Genomic DNA, 21745 nt, shown 5'->3' with positions numbered 1-21745 from the left:
ACCATTATGGTCTATTCTCTAGAGAAGAAAGCCTAAGTTAAGGCAGGTGATAGTGAAGACAATGAGATGAATCAGACATTAGGGAGAAAAAATGGACAGCCTGGTGACTGATTAGAAGCAGTTGAGGGAGGAGAGGAAAGAGTTCAGGATGACTTTCGGGTATCTGATATGGGCACAGGATGGAAAGTGATGCCACCACCAAGATCGGGAAGCTAAGAGAAGCAGAGACAGGGAAGGTAGGAAGGTTTGGCTTAGGGTGCCAATGGCGAGGTCCTGAGTGCAGCTAGGAATATACTGTGGAGAGAAGACCAGGTTAGAGACAGAAATTTGGAAGTTATCAATACACAAGTGCAGACAATAAGAGTTTTTAATTATTGTGCACTTTCTATGTGTAGGTACTGTGCTAAACACTTCATATAATTCATTTATTCATCAAAACCCTATGAATAGAAACTATCATTCTCATTTTATAGGTAAATCAACTGTCACTAAGTACCCTGAGATTAAGTAATTTGTCCCAAATTAAAAAGCTAATAAGTGGCAAAGCCAAGGCTCAAATGATTTGACACCAAAGTCTATATTCTCGAACAGCTGTAGTTTCTTTCAATCTTGAATGTATAGAGTGAGAAGGTAGCCACTATGAACCCCAGGGGACACCATCTCTATGGATTTAACTCTTAGAATAATTTCCAAGTATAACTCCAAAAAGATCATACTATAAGATGACAACTGATGAAAACACTGATCTTTCCTTCCTTTCTAAGAAAGACCTGGTAATTTTTCATACTTTCAAAGATGACACCATGTGTTGCAATTCACTTAATCCTGGAAACAGACACTAAAAACTCATCAGGTATATGACAGTGGTAAAACAAATGACAGTTTGAGTTTTTCTTCTTATTACAACTAATCCCTCATCCAGGATAAGCATCTATGATTACCTAAGAGGCATATTTTCTTCATAGTTAACCTGATAAATAAGGCTTTGTCTTCATCTAAAGTTTCTCCAAACACACACACAAAATCCAAAGACTATTTATTAGTAAGTTAACACTGCTGAAGAGCAAACTGTAGGTACTCACCCACATGTTGTGGAGCAAGGCCTTGGTCTTGAGACATCAAAAATACATGTTGTAATTTTTCTTGATTTTATTTCTAGGATCCATTGTCCCTAAAAGATGGATATGAATTACTGGAAATGTGGAAGGACAGAAAAACAACAGAATTGGAGAGAGGTGGCAGCATGTGGCAAAAGCAGCCCCACATGTGGCAGGAGTCAGCGGACATGGATCTAATTGCCCATCCTTAGCCCTTCACTACCACTCAATGAGTGACCGGGATAATTTCCTACTTCTCTATAAAAATGGGGACAACAGAAATGACATCATAGATTTGGTATGAGGATTAAGTGATATATGTAAAGCATTTAGTATAGTCTCTGATATACAGTAAGTCTTCAATAAATCAAAATTAGAAGAAAATTAGAGAATCTTGTCCACCCAGACTACCATTTAGGACTGATCTTAAAAATTAAGAGTTGTTCTAAAAATTCATGAAGAATAGCATAACCTGTTGTTAAAACCAATCTAATTTTACTAAGGGAGGCTCAATGGATTGGCTACCTAAGGTCATTGTTTCTTTTTCCATCCTGTACTAATCACCTTTAGCTTCGGGCTTTCAGGAAGTGGAAGATTTCTCTGTGGATGCAGGATATATGGTCACTCCTAGTTGGCAAAAACAAAAAATAAACAGGTCGTGTTAAGCAAGCCCATTATGGGAAACCAGAATGCTCAGAAAGCAAACCTCCTGATTACTTGTCAAAACCTACTGGTGGGAAAGACTTTTTAGGAAAGGGACATCCAATGCTGGCAGAGTATGGATAAAGAGGCCTTTTTGTACACTGCTGATGGAGGCATAAATTGATAGAATTGTCTGGAGAGCAGTTTGGCAATGCACATCAAAGGTCTTAAAAATATGCTTATGCTTTGACCCAGCAACTTGTTCTAAGGAAAGAAAAAAAGCCTGTGCCCCCAAATTTAGCAACAATATATTTCTTGATATTTATTTTAAAAAATTAAAAATCAGAATCTGAGAGAACAGGACTTTGAAAAATAATTTATGACATATGCATATAAAGGTAGCTACTAAACGTTATAGAAATATATTCAGCAATAAGAAAAAAGTTCAACATATAATTGAAAAAGATTACAAACCTTTGTATGTTAAAATTCTCCAGTTGACAGTAACAGGAAACCAATTCAAAGAAGCTCAGGGAGAAAAAAGAGTAAGAATATTCATAGGATAATGGGATGAAATATGGGTGAGCAGTCGGGCCCCATATAGGAAATGGAAAGCTATTAAGATCTTTTCTACATCCTACATGTCTTGTTCAGCTTTTTGGTGACTCCTTCCCTCATGGCAGAATATAGCTACCCATATGTTCCAATTCTGCAACAGTATAGTTCTGTATAAATCTACATTCAGGATAAAAATTTAATGAGTCGAGCATGAGTCCACTATGGCTACATAACATCTAGTACCAATGTGGTCTTCATGGGCCCAAAGAAATGATGCCCTAAAGGATCTATTACAAGGAAAAAGAGAAAAATCTTTTTTTCATTTTAGAAAAAAGTTGCCTTCCTAGAAAGTTAAAGATATAAACCAAATGTTAATAGTAGTTACTTATAGGTTTGTAAAATTGGGAGCAACTTGATCTTCTTTTGCTTATATTTTCTCTAAGTTATATTAAAGTATATTAATTTTAAAAATTAAAAGTTAATCTTAACAGCTAAACTGTCAAGTCATTATGATATAATGCTAAGTGGGGGGGAATAAGATTTTAAAATTCTACAGTTTATATTCCTTAACTCTATAAAATACACGTGTAGAAAAATAGCAAACAAATCCAATAAAACATTAGATATCCCTAGATATGACAGAATTATATATATTCTCATTTATCATTTCCATATTTTTCAGGTTCTACACAGGTATATATTACTTTCATACTAGAAAAAATTAGTTTGAGGGATGTGTATGCCCAATGGACTCAGTTTTTATGTAGGTGACTCTAATATTGTAGTTACTGTGATCACCAGATAAAAGACAGTGATTTTTGGCATTTTTTTTTTCCTGGCCCCCAAACACCTAAAGAATATTACAAACTGCCAACAGTAATAACTACTACAACCATGATTTATCTTGAGGATCACTGGCCCACAAAATATTATAAAAGTTCTGGAGAATTCTAAGATTGTATCTAAGTGATGAAAACACCTAAAGAGTTAAAAAAAAATAAAGTCTGCATGCTATAATTCTACGAATTAGGACTATTTAAGTATAGAGAAGATAATACTCAGAATAATTTGACATAAGTATATGAAACATTACTAAGTAAAAGAGGATTAATTATTTTCTGTCCTTATTAAAGAAAACAAAGAGTTTTAGTGGCAAGATGGTTTTAGCTACATCATCAGCCATGCCAAGCCCAGAAAAATATGAGCTGAAAAACAAATCAAGATTCTGATAAACATAAAATTTAACATTCATTGCATTGCTATACAGTGACTCCCATGTCCCTTGCCATTTGAAAACACAAACAGTATTTTCAAATGAAAATTCTACAGGTTAAGTTTTGTCCGACCAAAACCACAAAGTTAAATTGTAAATATGGAACCCACAGAAAGGGTATGAACACTGGAGAAGAGTCTTTTCCTATTTTCCTAGAATCTTTAAATTAAAGATATCTACTTAAGACAGATTAGTGGCAATGCCTGGCTTAGAAATTTCTATAGATTTCTTTCTAGCTCTCTATATTCTGTGATAAAGTCCATAATAATACCCACCAATACAAAAAGCAGGATATTTTGTAAAATGTACCCTAATTCTAGTGAAATACTTCACTCTCCATAATATTTAACCATTGAGATACAATTTTAGTTTAATAAACAAGTATTTAAACCAATTCAAATGTTTGAAAATATATTATTCTACTCTAAATAAATTTATACTATGGTACTTGGCAATCTATGAAATAGGTATTCTTTTATTTTTAACCATCTTCAATTATTTCTACATTAACCACTTTTATTTCACCCTTAAAGGTCTTAATCACATGGAATCAATAAATTCCTCTAAACATTTCCTTAAAGAAAAAATGGAAGGAGATACAGTGAAATAGTATTTAAACAGTCATGGTAATTCTAAAAGGAAAATATTCACAAAAATGTAACAAGTTCTGAACATGAACAGTCTAAATGCAGATTTTACCAATATGGATAAAATTAAATGCTAATGTCGGTGTTTTCAGAAAACGATATCGCAATAATTGTAAAAGTATTATGCTATTACAAATGATTTACAGCAACAACTAATAAATTTAACATAAATTCCCTCTAATATGCAAACCATACATTATCTCAACACGATTTATAGGAGTTACATCCAATGACAATCCAAACTCATTTTTATGTATTTTTCAAAATAAGATTCACCATGACCATTATTTTAGATTATAGTTTTACATCCTCTTTAAATAACCGAGTGAAAAATCCAACAATACACAGCCAGGTACTTTCATCAATACATAAAACAGCATTAAGTAGCGATGTTAGGGAACAGAACACAAGTTCAATCGAATCAATACAATACTAGTAAAGAGGCATCCATTTTAAACTACTAGGAAAAAATCTGAGCTGCAAAACACATTTTCCATTTTGAATCTAACTTCTAGACAGTCTGTGTATTTTGACCTTAAAGTGGTCAAAATATTTAATATGAGTGAAGCTCATGTTCCACTACCTACAAAGGTCTAACGCAACAGAAAAATTGTCATTTAATGTTGCTGAGAGTTTTTAACTAAGTCTTTTATATATTTTGTTTAGCACATGATGGAATTATACAGATTTTCTTTTTTAAATCAAATGTGAAATTTTATATACATTAAACTCTCAGGATAATTTCTGCCTCTGAAGTGCTAATATAGTGTTTAAAATTATACAAACAAACATCCAGTAAACAGTATTTTATTTTATGACACTCTGTGTTAATACAATAAATATACAAAACTTCCAAACCACTGAAAACATGCAACATTAGAGAGACAGATGGAGAGCACTTATATAGAACTATGACAGTCACCATGATGACAGCGCAGTATTACTCATTGACAAAATATACAAACATCCCTAGATAAATAATCCAAGTCCCAAATTACAAATCACTGAGCAATGATTTTCCAGTGTTCGAACATCAGTTTGAAATAAAACAGCCACAACTTAATATTGCAAACTGAAAAATGACATGGATGCTTACAATGTCGAGACCATTTCATGATTCTGATTCTGGGTAATGTTAATATTAAATATAAAACATGAACAAATGCCAATCTTTTGCTGAATGAAAACATGACATTTTACTTATTAAAAGAATAAAAATATAGGAATTTAAAACCCCTATATCTTATTAAACCAGAAGCATTGCCATCATTTTAATGCACATTTGTTTTTAAAAAACAATTTTCTCTCACAAGCTTGTATTAACCCAAATAACTGGATTTTATAACATTTTCCCCAGCCACATAAAAAAAAGGTACTGTTGGTTGTAATTATTCTTCGCTATTTAACAGTGCTACCTTTCGGGATTTCTACGGAATACAGAAATTCTTGAAAGAACCTCAGAATTTTTTTTAAAGTCTCTATGCTATATCTTTCATTTGTACTTTCAAGAAATACAAAAATGGACTTGAGATATAAATTAATGATGGACATAAGTGTTCTTATATTTATTTTGTGGTTAATGTTTTGAATGTTTTTTACATCTACACTCAATACAGCAAACTGATGAAACAGATTTTCAGTAAGATAGATTCTGAAAAACTTGAACTGGCTTATTTGATTGAGAAAGTAGGTGGAGATTATCACTAGTCAGAAATATTCATAAAGAGCTTTAAACTCATATTCTAAATCCTATTTTCATCAAAATAAAAGAAATACAAGTATATACTTCAATATTGAAGTCTCAAATAAATCAAATGTAAACACCATCTGAATAGATTAGCATTACCAAGTATCACTATCATGCAAAGCTTCTTTCATAAATAGTGATAATTCACCTTCCCACCCCCAGAATGAAACTCATTTCAACTCCAGATTTAGAGAGAAAAATGAAAGTGATTTAACCATTGGTGCCCATCTGATTTTTTTTTTTTGAAAGGATTTGCAGTCTCAAATAATATAATCCAATTGACTATCCTTACTTAAAATCAAGTTGAATAAATCACTACCTATGATTCTGTAATCTTAAAATAGCTTATGACTTCCAAAACACAGTATCATCACCTTACAAATGTCTTTTAGTCATTTAATCAATATTAAAAATGATTCAAACTTTCAACCCAAAAACACTATAAGAATGAACTCCTGTGCTGCACAGTAACAATTTTAATGTTATTATACTCATAATTAATGCATTCAACTGTATATTTTCTTACTTGGTGCAAGTTAAATCTTTTATTTTTTCTATTGCTGAAAAATTTTAATGGATTCAGTCTGTCTCTAAAATTGAAAGACTGAGGTGCATTAGGGATTCAAGTATTTGTAAAATGCCAGGATCTTTTTATTTTTAATGCCATTAGAGATGAGCGGCTAAAAGAAAAATCCCTTAAATACTGTATGTTCTTTTTGGACAAGGAGTTAGGCCAGACTTTAATACCTCTATTAAAAATTATACATACACCACCCCCCAAAAGAGCTGCCAAACACAATCTCAGTTCAATTAAAAAGAGTAGCCACGAGAATATACCAAAGATTCCATACGGTAATATTTTACTATGATATGAATACTGAAAAAAATTTTAAAAAGGTATTATCACTACTTTCTATTCCATCAATTATCTACCTTTTCTTTTGGATAATGCACTGCAAATTAGATTCTTGTACTGCATCCGATAAATTTTTATTTAAAAGAAACGATTACAGAAAATCCTCTATGATTCTATAAACAACTCCCCAAACTTATAACCATAAGCAGTGCAGAACCCAAAATACTAATTTTTTTTTAATTTCAGAAATATGGTGCCCATGCAAGATCAGAGATTGATATCAAACTATCAACTACTCTAAAAAAAGAAGGTAAAAAGATAAAATTTACATTATCTACTACGAAATGCACATAGGCTCTTCACTGGTGACTGAAACTGCTAAAAAGCAAGCCAATTTAAACGTCCATAAGTCTCTGATGGCCTATTTATGTCAATATAAATAAGGAAAAAGGAATGAAGCATCGCTTTACTGTTCCAATGTGTAATCTTTAAATCTAAGATTCTTCAAAGAATGACTGTAACTAGTACTAAATGCATTTTTAATCATAAGTACCATATTAATTTCAGTCTCACCACTGAAATAATTTGAACATTCATCCCCCAAAAATATGGAGAATATTTATTTAGCATGTAATATTTTTTTTCTGCAGGGGGCACTAAAATATTAAGAAACTGTTAGGTAAATAATAAGACAAGGAAGTTTTTCTGTTTTTGCCCATGCATAAGTGAATTGGAAACATACATGCTGTGTTTACTGCGTGTTTTGAACATAAAAATATTTATAGAATACAGTAACTGGAGAAAAAAGTACAGTCAAAAGGTAACAGTGTATTGTTTGAAGATTCTCTAAATTTGGTTACCCTTGAAAGCATTCTGAGCTGCACTAGTTGCTGCAGTTGAAGCTGCATTTGCAGCTGCAGTCTGGACGGTTTTGTTGGACATCACACCTGTTGCAAACTCCTGTTGGGCCTTCTCAAAACTAGCACCTGTTGTGCGATATAGTCCATGTACCTACAGAGGCATAATAAAGTGGGAGAAGATAAGTGGTCACTGACACTTTTTCAGCAGCTCTTCAATCAACCTCAACATTACCCAGAGACAAAATGACTAAAATTCTAAGCATGAGTCCCAAGATCGAGAACATTAGGTACCACAACTGGCACATACTATATTTAAATATTTTCTTAACACAGGTTTATCCTTTTCATCCCCAATGCAGAAGAGATAATTATGCCTATGCCAAATGAAAAATAATTTAAAGAATTTAACCAAATGTAAAAAGCTATGTTTTCTGCTGTACCTAATTAGTTAATTAAGATATTACTGCATTATAAGAAAGTGATTTAACAAGAGACATTCTAATGTTAATACATTTACTACCCTAGACAAATTAAATATCTTATCTATTTTTGTGTTAGCTACATATATAGCACCGATCATAATTATAATCAAATGATCTTATTATTTAATGTACAAAGCACTATTCCTTCTGCTATCCACTCTGTATACCATTTAACCTTTTGTGTATGGTCACTTATAAAGGATCTACAAAGAAACACTTCTGTAAACTGTCTGTCCATACTGCATTTTCATGAGTAAGGTTCAAAAATACTCTATTAGTATATGTATTAAGATGCATAAACTATGAAGTGCATCTATATATATAACATTGGCCACTCAATACAAATTTGAGGAAGAAAATAAAGCAAATTAGAACAAATATTTATTATATGCCTACAAACTTGGGGGGAGGGAAGACACTGCACTATGATTAGGTCTAAATTAGAAGCCTGACTGGCATGCAATCAGAGCAGGTTTGCAGAATGAGGGCAGTGCACCCAAGTCAGTCCTTTTCCCAAACCTGGTAGAAACTGGTAATTATGGAGTAAACGAGGAATAAGGAAAAGTAGAATGCAGAATGAATCAAAGACATTCAAGTCAAGCTTGGATACTGGAAAGTCATTTCAAAGATAGGGAGGATAGGCTAGTTTAGCAGGGAAAAGAGATGCTGGGTTAAGTTCTAAATATTCATACATTCCACAAATGTTTACTAAATACCTACTCTAGGCCTGCTACAGCAGGCAGGTGAAGATATGGTTTGCAACTCAGGAAAGGAATGGGCCAGAGACATAGACTTGGAAACCACTGACACATAAATGGTACCTGCAACTCTGATATAAATGAAACTGTCCATGGAGACCGCACAAATTAGAAAGAGAATCAAATACCAAAGCCTATTTAAAACACTAATATTTAAGAGGTACCCACAAGAAGAAATGATTAGGAAAGGAATGGGAAAAAACAGGGACCTTCTCAGATGTCAAGGGAAGAAAGCATGCTAAGGAATGAAGAGCTGTCAGGGTAAAAGATAAAAATAGCCAGACAGTTCTGAGTTCTTCTGATACAATGGTGTGAGCAAATGCCATATTACCATGGATCCAAGTGTAAAAGAGTTAGGGAGAAAAAGAGAGAACTGATAAGCACATAAACTGGCAAACTCTAAAAGTTTTTTTTCTTCTACTAACCATAGCTCTATCATAAGTATAAAAGTAATTATATTTATTCCCTTTTCAAAACCAAATTTTCTATGGAACATTAAAGATACAGATAAATCACTTCTCTTACGTTCAAGAAAATTATCCCACAATGAGTACATACGATTAGATTCTAGAAAATGAAGTGCATTCTAAAAATCTAATAAACCTCCTTTACTTACTAGACCATCAGAGCAATGTAATTACAGGTCCACTTGTCTCTCTCTTCCCCTTTCCCATGTTTATGGGCATGTAATAAATAAATATCTGTTATAATTTGCTTTATTTCCTTTTCTAATTTGTATTGAGTGCCTGTTGTGTTATATTTATGGGCTTCATAGTTTAATTACTTAAAATGAAATTCATATCCCAGCAGAGCAGAGACAAAATAAGGTAGGAATAGCACACACTTCTCAACAGTTTACATCTACATAGACTCAGAGAGCCACCTAGAGGGAAAAGACTACATGATATTCAGTGCCCAGTGCTCAAATACTGTATTAAACCCACAGCATCCATGTGAAATGGGTGATTATTTCAGTGCTCCAGCAAAATGATAGGCTAATTATATGAATCAACAATGCAAAAAGCTTATCATTTCCCTGCTATGTTTCACAGTGGTATCTATTGATAATTCATATTCCTTATGAAATCAGGAACAAAGTTTTAAGATAAATTACTGTAATTTAAAGAAACAACTTAAATACTTGTTATCTCTTCTACTTATGAGAACTGCATTAACCTAAATATTTAGTTCTAGGCGTATCACAGAAAGATCACTAGGTTTGTTATCTACTGATTCTACTACTCTCCAGCTGGCTGGTCGCCACTCAAGTTTATTTCCCATAAAACAAGAATATTTGTTGCCCTGTCTCCTAAGAATCAGGAGTTCTAATTCTTAGGAGTTCTCCTAAGAATCAAATGATAATTATGTACATGTGTTACACTAAAAAAGATTAAAATTAATGTTTAAATCTCTGCAGAATTATCACAGCCAAGATGCCACCCCAGAAGGGAATCCTGTTTCCTTAACGTATCTTCAAAATGATCTTAGCGTACACTGGGGTGACACATGACACACAATTGTATACTATAGGAAGCAAAGAACTATGGTACTTTGCTTAATCAAAATAATCCACACAGACAGTTCCATTAAAGCTTACAGATACCATGTCAAGAATTCATGCTTTTATTAATAGACGATCCCTGTCTTACCAAAATTATTTTAACTTTTTTAAAAGTTGAAGAAATACAAACAAGTGAGTTTTTGACATTTTTATTCTTGTTTTGAGATTTCAATAAACTTGTGAATCCCTAAGCCTAAATTTTTCAATTAATCATTTCCTAGAAACCCTCTATGTACTCTCCTGCCCATAGATCTGGGTCAGATACCCCTTCTGTAACCTCTTAAATTACCACTCTAGTTTCACACTATTGAAATCCCACTCATCCTTTAAGGTTTATCTCAAATACTGCTGTCCTCTTTCTGCCTGAACTAACTGTGGCTCTTTCTGTTGAGAGCACCTCCGAATCTTTGTACATCTTTTAGGGATGCATTTTGTCCTGCTTCTTCTGAAAGGTTTACCTACCAGTCTTATACCCCAAAGGTTTTTAGTTCCTTGAGAAGATAAGCTAATATCCACTCATTGTTACATTCCCTAAAAGACATAGTAACCTGTGGTAGAAGCCACTGAAAAATTGTTTCTTTGTCTGCTAGGAATTAAACAAATGGCCCCAAATTATCCTCATTATTTTTTTTAAAGTTACCAAATAAGTACAATACTGCTCTAGCAAACTATATCTGTTACAAAGTAAAATGTTTAGGTTGCAATTATCTCAGAGGTTAATTTTTTAAAAAGTGAAGTTACTACTTCAGACCTACTAGGATAGCTATGATCAGAAAAATGGTAAATAACAAGTGTTGACAAAAATGTGGAGAAACTGGAACCCTTGTACATTATTGGAGGAAACGTAAAACAGCGCAGCCACTGCGGACAACAGTTTGGTGGTTCTTCAAAAAGCTAAACATACAATTACCATATGACCACCAAGCAATTCCACTCCTATGTATATACCCAAAAGAATTGAAAGCAGAGGCTCCAACAAATACTTGTCTACCAGTATTCATCATAGTGGCATTATTCACACTAGCCAAAAGGAGGAAACAACCCAAGTGTCTATTCAAAAGACTAATAACACAATGTAGTCTATACATGCAGTGTAATATTATTCAGCCATAAAAAGGAAATTCCGATTCATACCACAACATGGATGAACCTTGAAAACTTTATGCTAAGTGAAATAAGTCAGACACAAAAGAAAAATACTGTATGATTCCAGAATTAGCAGACTCACTGAGACAGAAAGTAGATTAGAGACCACCAGGGGCTGGAGAAGGGGAATGGAGAGTAACTACTATTGACTGCAGAGTTTCTACTTGGGGTGATGAAGTTGTGGAAATAGACAGTGTTGACAGTTACACAACACTGTGAATACAATTAATGCCACTGAATCGTACACCTAAAATGATTAAAATGCAAATTTTATGTTATATGTACATTTGCCATAATTTTAAAACATTAATAATGAAATATATCAAAAACCACTGACTTGTATACTTTAAATGAATAAATTGCATATATGAATTATCTCGGTGAAGCTGTTAAAAATACACACATAAAGATGATTTAGATGAAAATATCATATGTACAGCATTATAAATACAAGCAGACCTGCCAAATTTGAAGATGCCTAGGTAAATATATAATAGTTTAGTTATATTAACCTAGATTTGGAATGTATTAAGTAACTAGCCTAGTACTTATAGAAAAGGATAACAAAATAAAAATATGGAGCAATCAAAAAAAAATGAACATACTAAGAGTACCAGCTAAGGACAGGATGTAAACGACCTGCTCAGAGGGATACGGCATGCCTATTTGTGACTACAGAAAGCCAGTAGAGTAAAATCATCAGCATTCTGTCTCAGATCCAAAATAAAGCTGGGCAGGGAGAGGGGTGAACAATAACAATGCTTTCAAAGAAAGTGAAAGTCACTTTTAATCTAAGAAGATGATCCCTTTACATAATAATAGAATATTGTCACAAAGCATTTACCGTAATATACTGATTTAATAAATGAGACTTATCATTACTTTGGATTGAACAGTCAAATTCTACACCCACACACAAGAGCATTTACAGAATAACTATCTTGGTATACAAAAAAATTTTTTTAAATACTTAAGGAAACTTTTTTAAGAGGTGAAATAATCTTTTTCTAAAATTCTTCCAAAATGCCAACTATTAATAATTATTTTACAAACCCATAGACAAAAGTCTAAGAACAATTTTTAAATTTCATGGAATAATCATTCAAAACTAGGTCCCAAAAGGAATACAAATTATCTATTTATCCCTTCCATACTAAGTTATTCTAGCTCTTATACTAGCTAAAAAAAGGGGGAAATCTTGGATTCCCCTCAGATATAGCCTCCTGTGATTCATTTATTTATTATTATTTGAACCATTTATACTACTTCCCCTTCAGCCCCAAACTATTATTCAATTCAAATAGTTTACTATAGAAATATCTTTTTATAAAAACACCATTTAGAAATAATCTGAGAGAAAATTTAAGAAATCTGTGAAAAGAAAGAATTGAACTATTAAGAGTTTTAAGAAAAATATATTATTGCATTTTAATTATTTTAAATTTGGATTTTAAGATGAGGCTGGGGGAGTGGTGGGAACAAAGTTAAATTACCATAGAGCTCCTACTGGGAGCTGTACACACCAAGGATTACCTATTCCAATTATGCAAGACTTCAGAATCCCAACAAAATCCTCAAAATTGTATTTACTGTAATTGAAATAAACATATGCCACGGAGCACGTTTAGCTGGGGATGGAGACACAGAATAGCCTAAAAAGTCACAATTCTACAGTCAAAATAATGTGCACAGATAACTTTTAGAGGGCATAACTGTTTATGAAGAGCCTGACCCCTAGCGGTTATAAACTATGGCTACAGACTCCCAAAGGATTAAAAATAAAAAAATAAAAATAAAAAAAAATCCAGTTTTGAGCAAGTGTGGGGAAAAAAAAGAAAAGTCAGATGTTTTTATTGAATCTCAATTTCTATCAAAGAGAAATCAATGCCATTACAATAGAAAAGCTGACTCAAATTGCATTTTAGCTTATATTATCCCCATTTATTGTACTTCATAAAATCGTACAGAAAAACATCTCATCTAAATTCCTATTTCACAGATAAAGAATATGAGATTCTGAAAAGTTTAAGAACTTGTACAGCACTGACAGACAATGAACACATATAGAAAGAGGTAACTGGTAAATCTTTAACTATGAAGTAAAAAAAAAAAAGTCAACCAAAATAGAGTACGCTGCACAATTTTCCTATCAGTGCTTTTATTTGGGAAGCAGTCATGTTTCTTTTGAATGCCTGGCACACAACAAGCACAACTCTAAATTTTTCCTTTCATGGACGGGATCCTGAAGGACTGTGCACCCAGAGGGGGCGAGGGCCTGCATGTCAAAGACTTTAGAGTGCTGCACACAGCAGCCAGTCACATAGCAGCTGCGGAACAGACACTCCCTCCACACCCTGACTCTATTAATCATCTGTGCCACATATTCCCCACCACCACCGCTGCTGGTTAAAACTCCTTCCTCTTTCTTCCCTCAGTAGATTCTTAAATGTTAGGAGTGTTTGACCCTAGGCCCTCTTCTCACTCCATATCCACTTTCTGGGCTTCATTTTCATCAAGAACTCAATACTTCCCACGTCTAAAAATCCAGCCTAAAGCTCTTTTCTTTGTTCCCAACTTATATATCCAAAAGCCTACCAAATGTTTATACCTTAATGTCCCACCAGTATTTTAAACTCTCCACATTCAAAGTTGAAAACATCCTGATGCCCAAATCTGTTCTTCTTCCTGTACTCTCTTCCTGAATGACCCACCATCTAAAAACCTGGGTGTCATCCTTGAGATTTCCTCATCCCCCACTCTCAGGACCAAGTCGAATCAATTGCTACCTGCTCATTTTCCCTTACTACAGTTACTTTATACTGTCACTTTCTTAGTTTAGACTACTACAGTTACTAAGCAGCTTCCTAGCTTATCTCTCAGTCTTAATTTCTCCAAGTACCACACTCCTGCCCCACATATCTCAGATCTTTTATGGAAGTCTTTCTAAAGTTCAAATTGGATCAATTCAGCTACTCTCCTCTTTGAACCTCTTCTATGGCTCACTACCACTCTGTGGAGAAGATCCCAACTTCTTAACAAGGTTTCCTAGTTTATAAGACCCTACAGGATATACTACACTAAGGTGTTCAGTCTCATCTTCACCTGTCTACCACCACCAACAGCCCACTTTCTCCCTGTGAGACTCAAGCACCAAGTTTATTTCCTATGCATTCTGAGTTACTTTCAATTCCTCGAATATGCCATGTTATTCCCAGCAACTAGACATGAACGTGGCAACCCTGCTGCCTGGTACTACTTATCTTCTCCCTTCACCCTTATTCCCTTACTTAGTCAACTCCTGTTCATCATACCTCACCCCAAGGCAATGCAAAATGACCTTACTACTAAAAAAGATCTCCAAAACTTGGTTAGCTGTCCCTCCTGTGTGCTCCCTATACTTGCCCCTATAATAGCTACTAAAGCAATGGACTGTGATGCCCATTCATTTGTTTCTCCTTCCACAACAAAATGTTAGCTCCTTGAGCTTATAGTGCAGTACCTGGCATGTAATACATGCTCTTCGATGGTTGTTTAACAAAAGAATGGAATCTGCGATATACCACAAAACTGTCTACTGTACTCTAAACTTATTACATTTCTAGTTTTATAAAGCGCCCTCAGTGATCCATCTGGAATAATAAAGGAATTTCTGAAGAGATATTATAATGGTCAGGTTTATTTGGCTAGGCTACAGTTTCCAGTTAGCAATCAAACGCTAATCTAGGTCTTGCTGTGAAGATATTTTGTATATGTGATTAGCATCTATAACTAGTTCATTTTAAGAAGTATCCTGAATGATCTGGGTACGCCTGATCCAATTAGTTAAAAGGCCTTAATAACAGAACTGAGGTTTCTCTGAGGAAGAAGAAATCCCATCTGCGGACTGCAGTTCAGCTTCTGCTTGAGAGTTTCCAATGCTTCCTGATCGCTTGCCTTATGGGTTTCAGACTAACCTAGCCAGCCCCCGCACCCACATAAGCCAATTCTTTTCAATAAATCTCTTCATTCCATTCTGTTTCTCTGATGGAACACTAATACAGGCACTTACTAAACAAAAGTATACACCAAACCAGACCCTGAATATAAAATTATAAAGAAACTAAAAAGACCAGAAAAGAAAATTAATGTTAACTGAGGCCCTGTGCTATGCAATTTACATTCATTGTTTCATTTAATCCTCACATCAATCCTATGAAAGTAGTTATTCTCATTCCTTTATTCATTCAACATATATCTGAGCGCCTATCACATGCCAATCACTGCCAGTTACTGTTTTAGAAGTGAGGAATACAACTTGAAAGCACAGACTAGGTCCCTGCTCTCACGGACCTTGGAGTACAGGTGAAGACACTGAACCTGAGTGGTTACAGAGCCTGTCTCAGTTCACACAGCTGTATGTGAAGGTGCCCGAATTTCACCATGAGTTATATGGTTCCAAAGCTCTTGCTCTTCTCATTGAATTCCAATACTAAGAGACATGTTTATACTGGAGAGCTTAAACTGGGTACCCAGAATATGTGCACTACACAGTATATAAATTGGTTTATGCTCAAGTCCCACAGTGAATAATATAGACAGCAAGTTTCCCAAGAAAATAAAGGATGACATAATACCTAAGACATGGGGTAAGAGGTAGGAAGATTTGAGCAAGGTCCTAAAAGAACACTAGTAGGTCTTCAACTGGCAGAGAAGATAAAGCAACCTAGAAGAGGCACAGCATGAACAAAAACTGGGACAAAGGAATGTACATGACGTAAAGAAAATGAGTAGTACAGTTTGACTAGAGCAGAAAGTGTGGGTCCAGGATGTGAAAGGAACTAGCCCTATTTCCCACAATCACCACGATCCCATTCCCCACCCCATGTCCACTTCAAAAATCTTCAGTGCTGGGTTTGTATGGTATTTTTTTTCAGATCAATACAGTAACAACACATAAAATGGAGTGAAGAAAGTGGGGTCAGGGTGTGACTGACTTGTAAAAAGAATCTGGATTAGCTGAGGTTGGGAATGAAAAGGAAGAGAAGGATGGAAAGATAGTTTAAAAAAAAGTATCTAGGAAAGTGACTAAAAAAGTAATGAAAGTACTTACAGAAGTAGTGAAAGTGCTGACACAAATGTTAAATGGACTCATTTGAGGAAGTACTTAGTACCACGTCATTTATAGTAGGTACTTAATAAATGTTCCTCTAAAAAAAGCTTAACATTTGTATACTGTACAATTTACCCTTTTAAAGTGTACAATTCAATGGTTTTTAGTATATTAATAGTGTTGTGAATATATCATCCATACAACTGATTTTCAGAACATTTTCAACACCCCAAAAAAGAAATTCTGAAACCACTGGCAGCCCCTCTCCACCCTACCCCAGCCATAGACAACCACTAATCTATTTTCTGTCTCAGTAGGTTTGCCTATTTTGGACATTTCATGTAAATGGAATCATACAATATGTAGTCTTAATAAATGCTTTTGAATCTGATTCAGAACTTCTGGAAGGAGGGCTAGTTGAGAAGAAAATGAAGAGTTTATGATGCATTACTGTGAGCTGATGATACCAATCAACTGGAGATGTAAACAGTCACCTGAAGATGCAACCAAATGTTTATGCAAAGCATTATATCTTCCAACTCCAAGATTCTAGGTCATGCAGGTAGAAAAAGCTGAAACAATGAGGGAGGTTGAAATTCCCAAGGAAAAAGACTGCACAGCACAAAAAGCAAAGAGCTGACTGCATTTAAGATGACCTTTACTTATAAGCTGGACAAAGAAATGAAAGAGAAAGAATAGCTTCAGAGGCAGGAGAATCAACACAATTACGAAGACTGAGGAACAGAAGGAGCCACCTGTAGTGTAGAAGGTTGTAGAGTTTGAGGAGTAGGAAGACTGAAAAGACCATAGGATTTAGTAACTTTAGAAAGCTGATTTCAATTGTATGTGTGTGTAGTTCAGAAAAGTAAAAGTGTTTATAAGGGAAAATGAGTAGCAAAATTGGGACAGAAAAACAGTTTAGCCTACAAAGTTGAGAACAAAAGGCAAATGTACAAGTAAAATATTTCAAGAGCGTGAAGTGTCCTTAAATATACGGTACAGTTATTTCTACATATTCCTTGTACATATTCTCAAGCTATAAGACAGAAAAAAATAAAGAAAAAAATGTTGTAAGGACTTATTTTCTTTAAAGTGAGACCCACCAAAAAGTCTTTATCGTTTTAAAACATAGGTGTTATTTCCAGGGTTTCTATGTCATGTTTAAGCACATACAGAATATCAAAAATATATATCCAAGCCACAGTTAAACTTTATATAAACAAATAAAAGCACTGCTTTCTCTTCCACTCTATGTAATGATTTTCTTTTAAGGTTGAGAAAACAGCCATGGGAATTCTCTAGGAAAAAGTATAGATAATTAGGTAGTCACTAAAAACAAAATTCATGTCATAACCCAGCCTGACCCTGACACCAGCTCACTTTACATTGTTCGATAAATAATTTAGTCTTTAAATTTTAAATACAAATAAAATGCACATACCACACAACAGTTTTACTTCTATTTATTAATTGGGTTAATATGTTTAATAATTAAAAAAAGAAATCGCACTGTATAAAAATAATCTAAATTTTTAAAATGAGGCTGATTCTTCAATTCATGAAAAAAGGCTTCATTTAACAGGATTTTAAAATAATTCCTTTTTACAGGAATTTAAAAATGTGATGCAATTTTCAAAAATTTGTCTATTATAACTTTTAATTGTAAAAAGTAATCCTTGGAGAGCAAACTTGCACAAGAAGAGTATCAAAATGGCTTGAGGTTACACTGAAGTAAGAGCAAAATGGGAAAATGAGAATTGAGCATGAGTTTCACTATAATCATTTACAGACAAAATGTCACTTACCTTTTTAAACATAACTAGTGAGATGACCGCTGATGCTGTGAAAAGTGCTGCTATGATTATCATCATGATTCCAACAGGAATACTTTTGTTGAGGCCAGTAAGGGATGAAATCCAACCACTAGAAAGTAATAAAAGGAAAGTATAATTAGGTAAATAAATCAACGCACACTTTTAAAAAATAACATAACGAGTAACACATATTCAGCTCTTAAGAGTTCAAGTTCTTTATGTGTTAACTCATTTAATTCTCACTGTCCCATAAGATAATGCTGTTTTTAATCTCTATTGTACAGATGAGGAACTGAGTCACAGTAATATTCAGTACTTGCCCAAGGTCACAGAGCTAATAAATGGCACAATCTGAATTCAAACTCAGACACCAAACTCCAGCCTTAAGTGTGTACCAACAGATTTTGTATTTTTTAAGCCTATGAGTTCATTATTACTTTCTCTTAAAGTTCATTTTAACCTCTGCTTAATTGTGGAAGAAAACCATAGAGCCAACAGTTAGAATCCAGAACATATAAAAAACTTTCAAAGCTCAACAGTTAAAAAAAACTTTTCAATTAGAAAATGGGCAAAAGACATGAAGAGACATTTCACCAACAGGATAGAAGGATGGCAAATAAGCACATGAGAAGATGTTCAAAATCATGAGTCTTTAGGAAAATACAAATTAAAACCTCAATTAGATATGACTACACACCTATCAGGATGGCTAAAATAAAAAGAGTGACACCACCAAATGACGATGAGGATGTGGAGGCTGAATCACTAATATATTGTTGGTGAGAATGTAAAATGGTACAGCCATTTTAAAAAACAGGCTGGCTGTCAGTTTCTTTAAAAAAACAATAAACAAGCAACTTCCATAAGAACCAGCAATTATAATCTTGGCTATTTATCACAGAGAAATGAAAACTCATGTTCACACAAAAGCTTGTTCACAAATGTTCAGCTTTATTCATAATAGCCCCAAACCAGAAACTCCAGAGTCCTTTAACTGGTAAGTGGTTAAACAAATTGTGGTACATCCATACTATGAAATACTACTCAGGAATAAAAAGGAATAAACTACTAATACACAAGACAACCTGGATGAATCTCCGGAGAACTACGCTGAATGAAAAAAGCCAAAAGTTACACACTATATGATTCCATTTTTATAGTATTCTTGAAAACACAAAATAACAGATGATGACAGATTAGTGATTGCTGGAGCTGAGGAGAGAATGAGGGCAGGATGGAAGTGAATGTGGCTATAAAAGAGCAACACGAGGGATGCTTTAGTAATGGAAATGTTCCTCATCTTCACTGTATCAGTGTCCAGATCTTGGTTTTGATATTATAGCATAGTTTTGCAAAATGTTACCAATGGGAAACACTGGGTAAAGGGTACCTGGGATGTCTCTGCATTATTTCTTATAACGGTATGTAAATCTACAATTATCTGAAACAGTTTAATTTCTTTATGGCTATTTTTTATTTATTAGATTTTATTTTATTAGATATTTTTATCACTAAAATTTTGGGGTGACATTGGTTAATAAAATCAAATAGGTTTTGTGTACAATTCAATAATACATCATGTGTATATTGCATTGTGTGTTCACCATCCAAAATTAAATTTCCTTCCACTACCAAATATTTGACCCGCTTTATCCCTATCGACCTCCTCACTCCCCACTCCTTCCCTCTGGTAACCACTTTTTAAAAATCTGCTCATTTACATGAGGTCTACCTTAAAACAGGTTGTCCGGTATACACCCCTCACTAGTAGACTCCTGTGCTATTTCATCACTACATACACTGTTAAGTTCAATTTTTAACACTTTTTTTACGTTTGCACTAAAAAGCAAAAGAAATTACTTCAATTTCATATGAATAAAAAACCTGTGCTGTAACATAAGCAGTGTAATTTTTTAACTAAACATTTAAAACACTTCCTTTCCCTCAAATGCCAAAGACTAAACACTATTTAAAAAGATAACAAAAGCTACTTTTTTCGATAACTGATTTGAAACGTCTATGTAAATGCTCTGCATGTCTATATGTCCATTAGATCTGCAAAGCTACCGACAGTTGTCTGATTGCCAATTCAGTGGTAGCATACTAAATGTTAAGTCCTTAATACACTCCAATTACGGGCTCATTTTAGTTTATATACACAGTGAGGCAAAGTTGCCTTGTATGTGCTTTTAGCTTACAAGAATTCAACTGTATGCCACTCAGTTATAAGAGGAAGAGAGGAATAATTTTAGAGATATGTACTCTTCCACCTGCCATTTCATTCAAGGAATGTTTGCTCCAGAATGTATAAAGCGAAATATAAATCTGCAATTACCTCCTAGCCTGGATTCAAATAGTCTCCGTTTCTGAAGATCCCCAACTGAGTGACCATTCTGCCATCTGAAAATGATTCTATTATTTAAAGATACATGTATATATGTGTATACAGTGATTTCGCTTTTCAAAGACATATGTCCCTGTACCTGCGTGTGTATATGAAAACATGTTTGGATACCTAAAATAGTGCTTTACACACAATAGGCGCCCTTTTCCTTAAAATCTTTGAATTTTGGTCTCTCCCTTCCATGATTCTTGGCCCTCCTACTATCTGATCACTCCTCAGTCTCCTCTTTTACTCTTCCTCTTAGTGCTCATTACAGACACACCTTATTTAAACTAGATATAATGTGCTGTTAAAAATGGGAACAATTTTCAAACAGAATGGTTTGTCCAAAAGTTATTTATGCCTTAAAAATGTTTAAATAGTAAAAAATGCAATTTTTACTTTTGTTTACTTTTGCTAATCTGACTTTTCTGTTAACTAGTTTTAGGAAGCCAAAAATTATATAGATACTAGATGAATAGATTAACTAGAGTAAATGACTTACCAGTTGCCCCAGTTGTGAAATCCTGCAGCCTGTAGTACATGTACAGCAAACTGACAAATATAGACGAAGAAGAATACAAAAAATCTGAATGAACTGTCACTCCTTTTAAAAAATAAAGCGGGGAGGGGAAGAAGGGGAAAATGTCATTTTTCTCAAATATCTTTACATTCACATGAAGACTGACACTCAAGCAATAAAAAAATAAAAATATTTTTTAAAATACCAGTGCCCACTACCTGAAGCTTGAAATTACAATACTAACATAATAATGTATGTGGACCCTTTATCCAAATGCTACATGATAGTTATTATTCCAACTTCACTCTG

The 21745-nt window shown here is 34.0% G+C and overlaps 1 long non-coding RNA gene across 2 annotated transcripts in view; it reads right to left on the bottom strand.

Annotated features, from left to right (window-relative positions):
- LOC105303535 overlaps positions 1-21522 on the bottom strand; it is a 46122-nt gene extending 24600 nt beyond the window's left edge. For both annotated transcript variants that reach the window (XR_002777066.1, XR_002777067.1), the window contains exons 1-5: positions 21419-21522; positions 18522-18639; positions 2214-7831; positions 1662-1724; positions 1083-1171 (exon numbers count right to left, since the gene is read on the bottom strand). This is a non-coding gene — a long non-coding RNA (uncharacterized LOC105303535). The remainder of the gene's footprint in view (positions 1-1082; positions 1172-1661; positions 1725-2213; positions 7832-18521; positions 18640-21418) is intronic.
- Positions 21523-21745: the final 223 nt, after the last annotated feature.

The sequence above is a fragment of the Pteropus vampyrus genome, unplaced genomic scaffold (genome assembly GCF_000151845.1).
Source record: "Pteropus vampyrus isolate Shadow unplaced genomic scaffold, Pvam_2.0 Scaffold11, whole genome shotgun sequence".
NCBI classification, from domain to species: domain Eukaryota; kingdom Metazoa; phylum Chordata; class Mammalia; order Chiroptera; family Pteropodidae; genus Pteropus; species Pteropus vampyrus.
The sequence above is the reverse complement of the archived record's forward strand: the minus strand, read 5'-3'. Positions and strand labels throughout refer to the sequence as shown.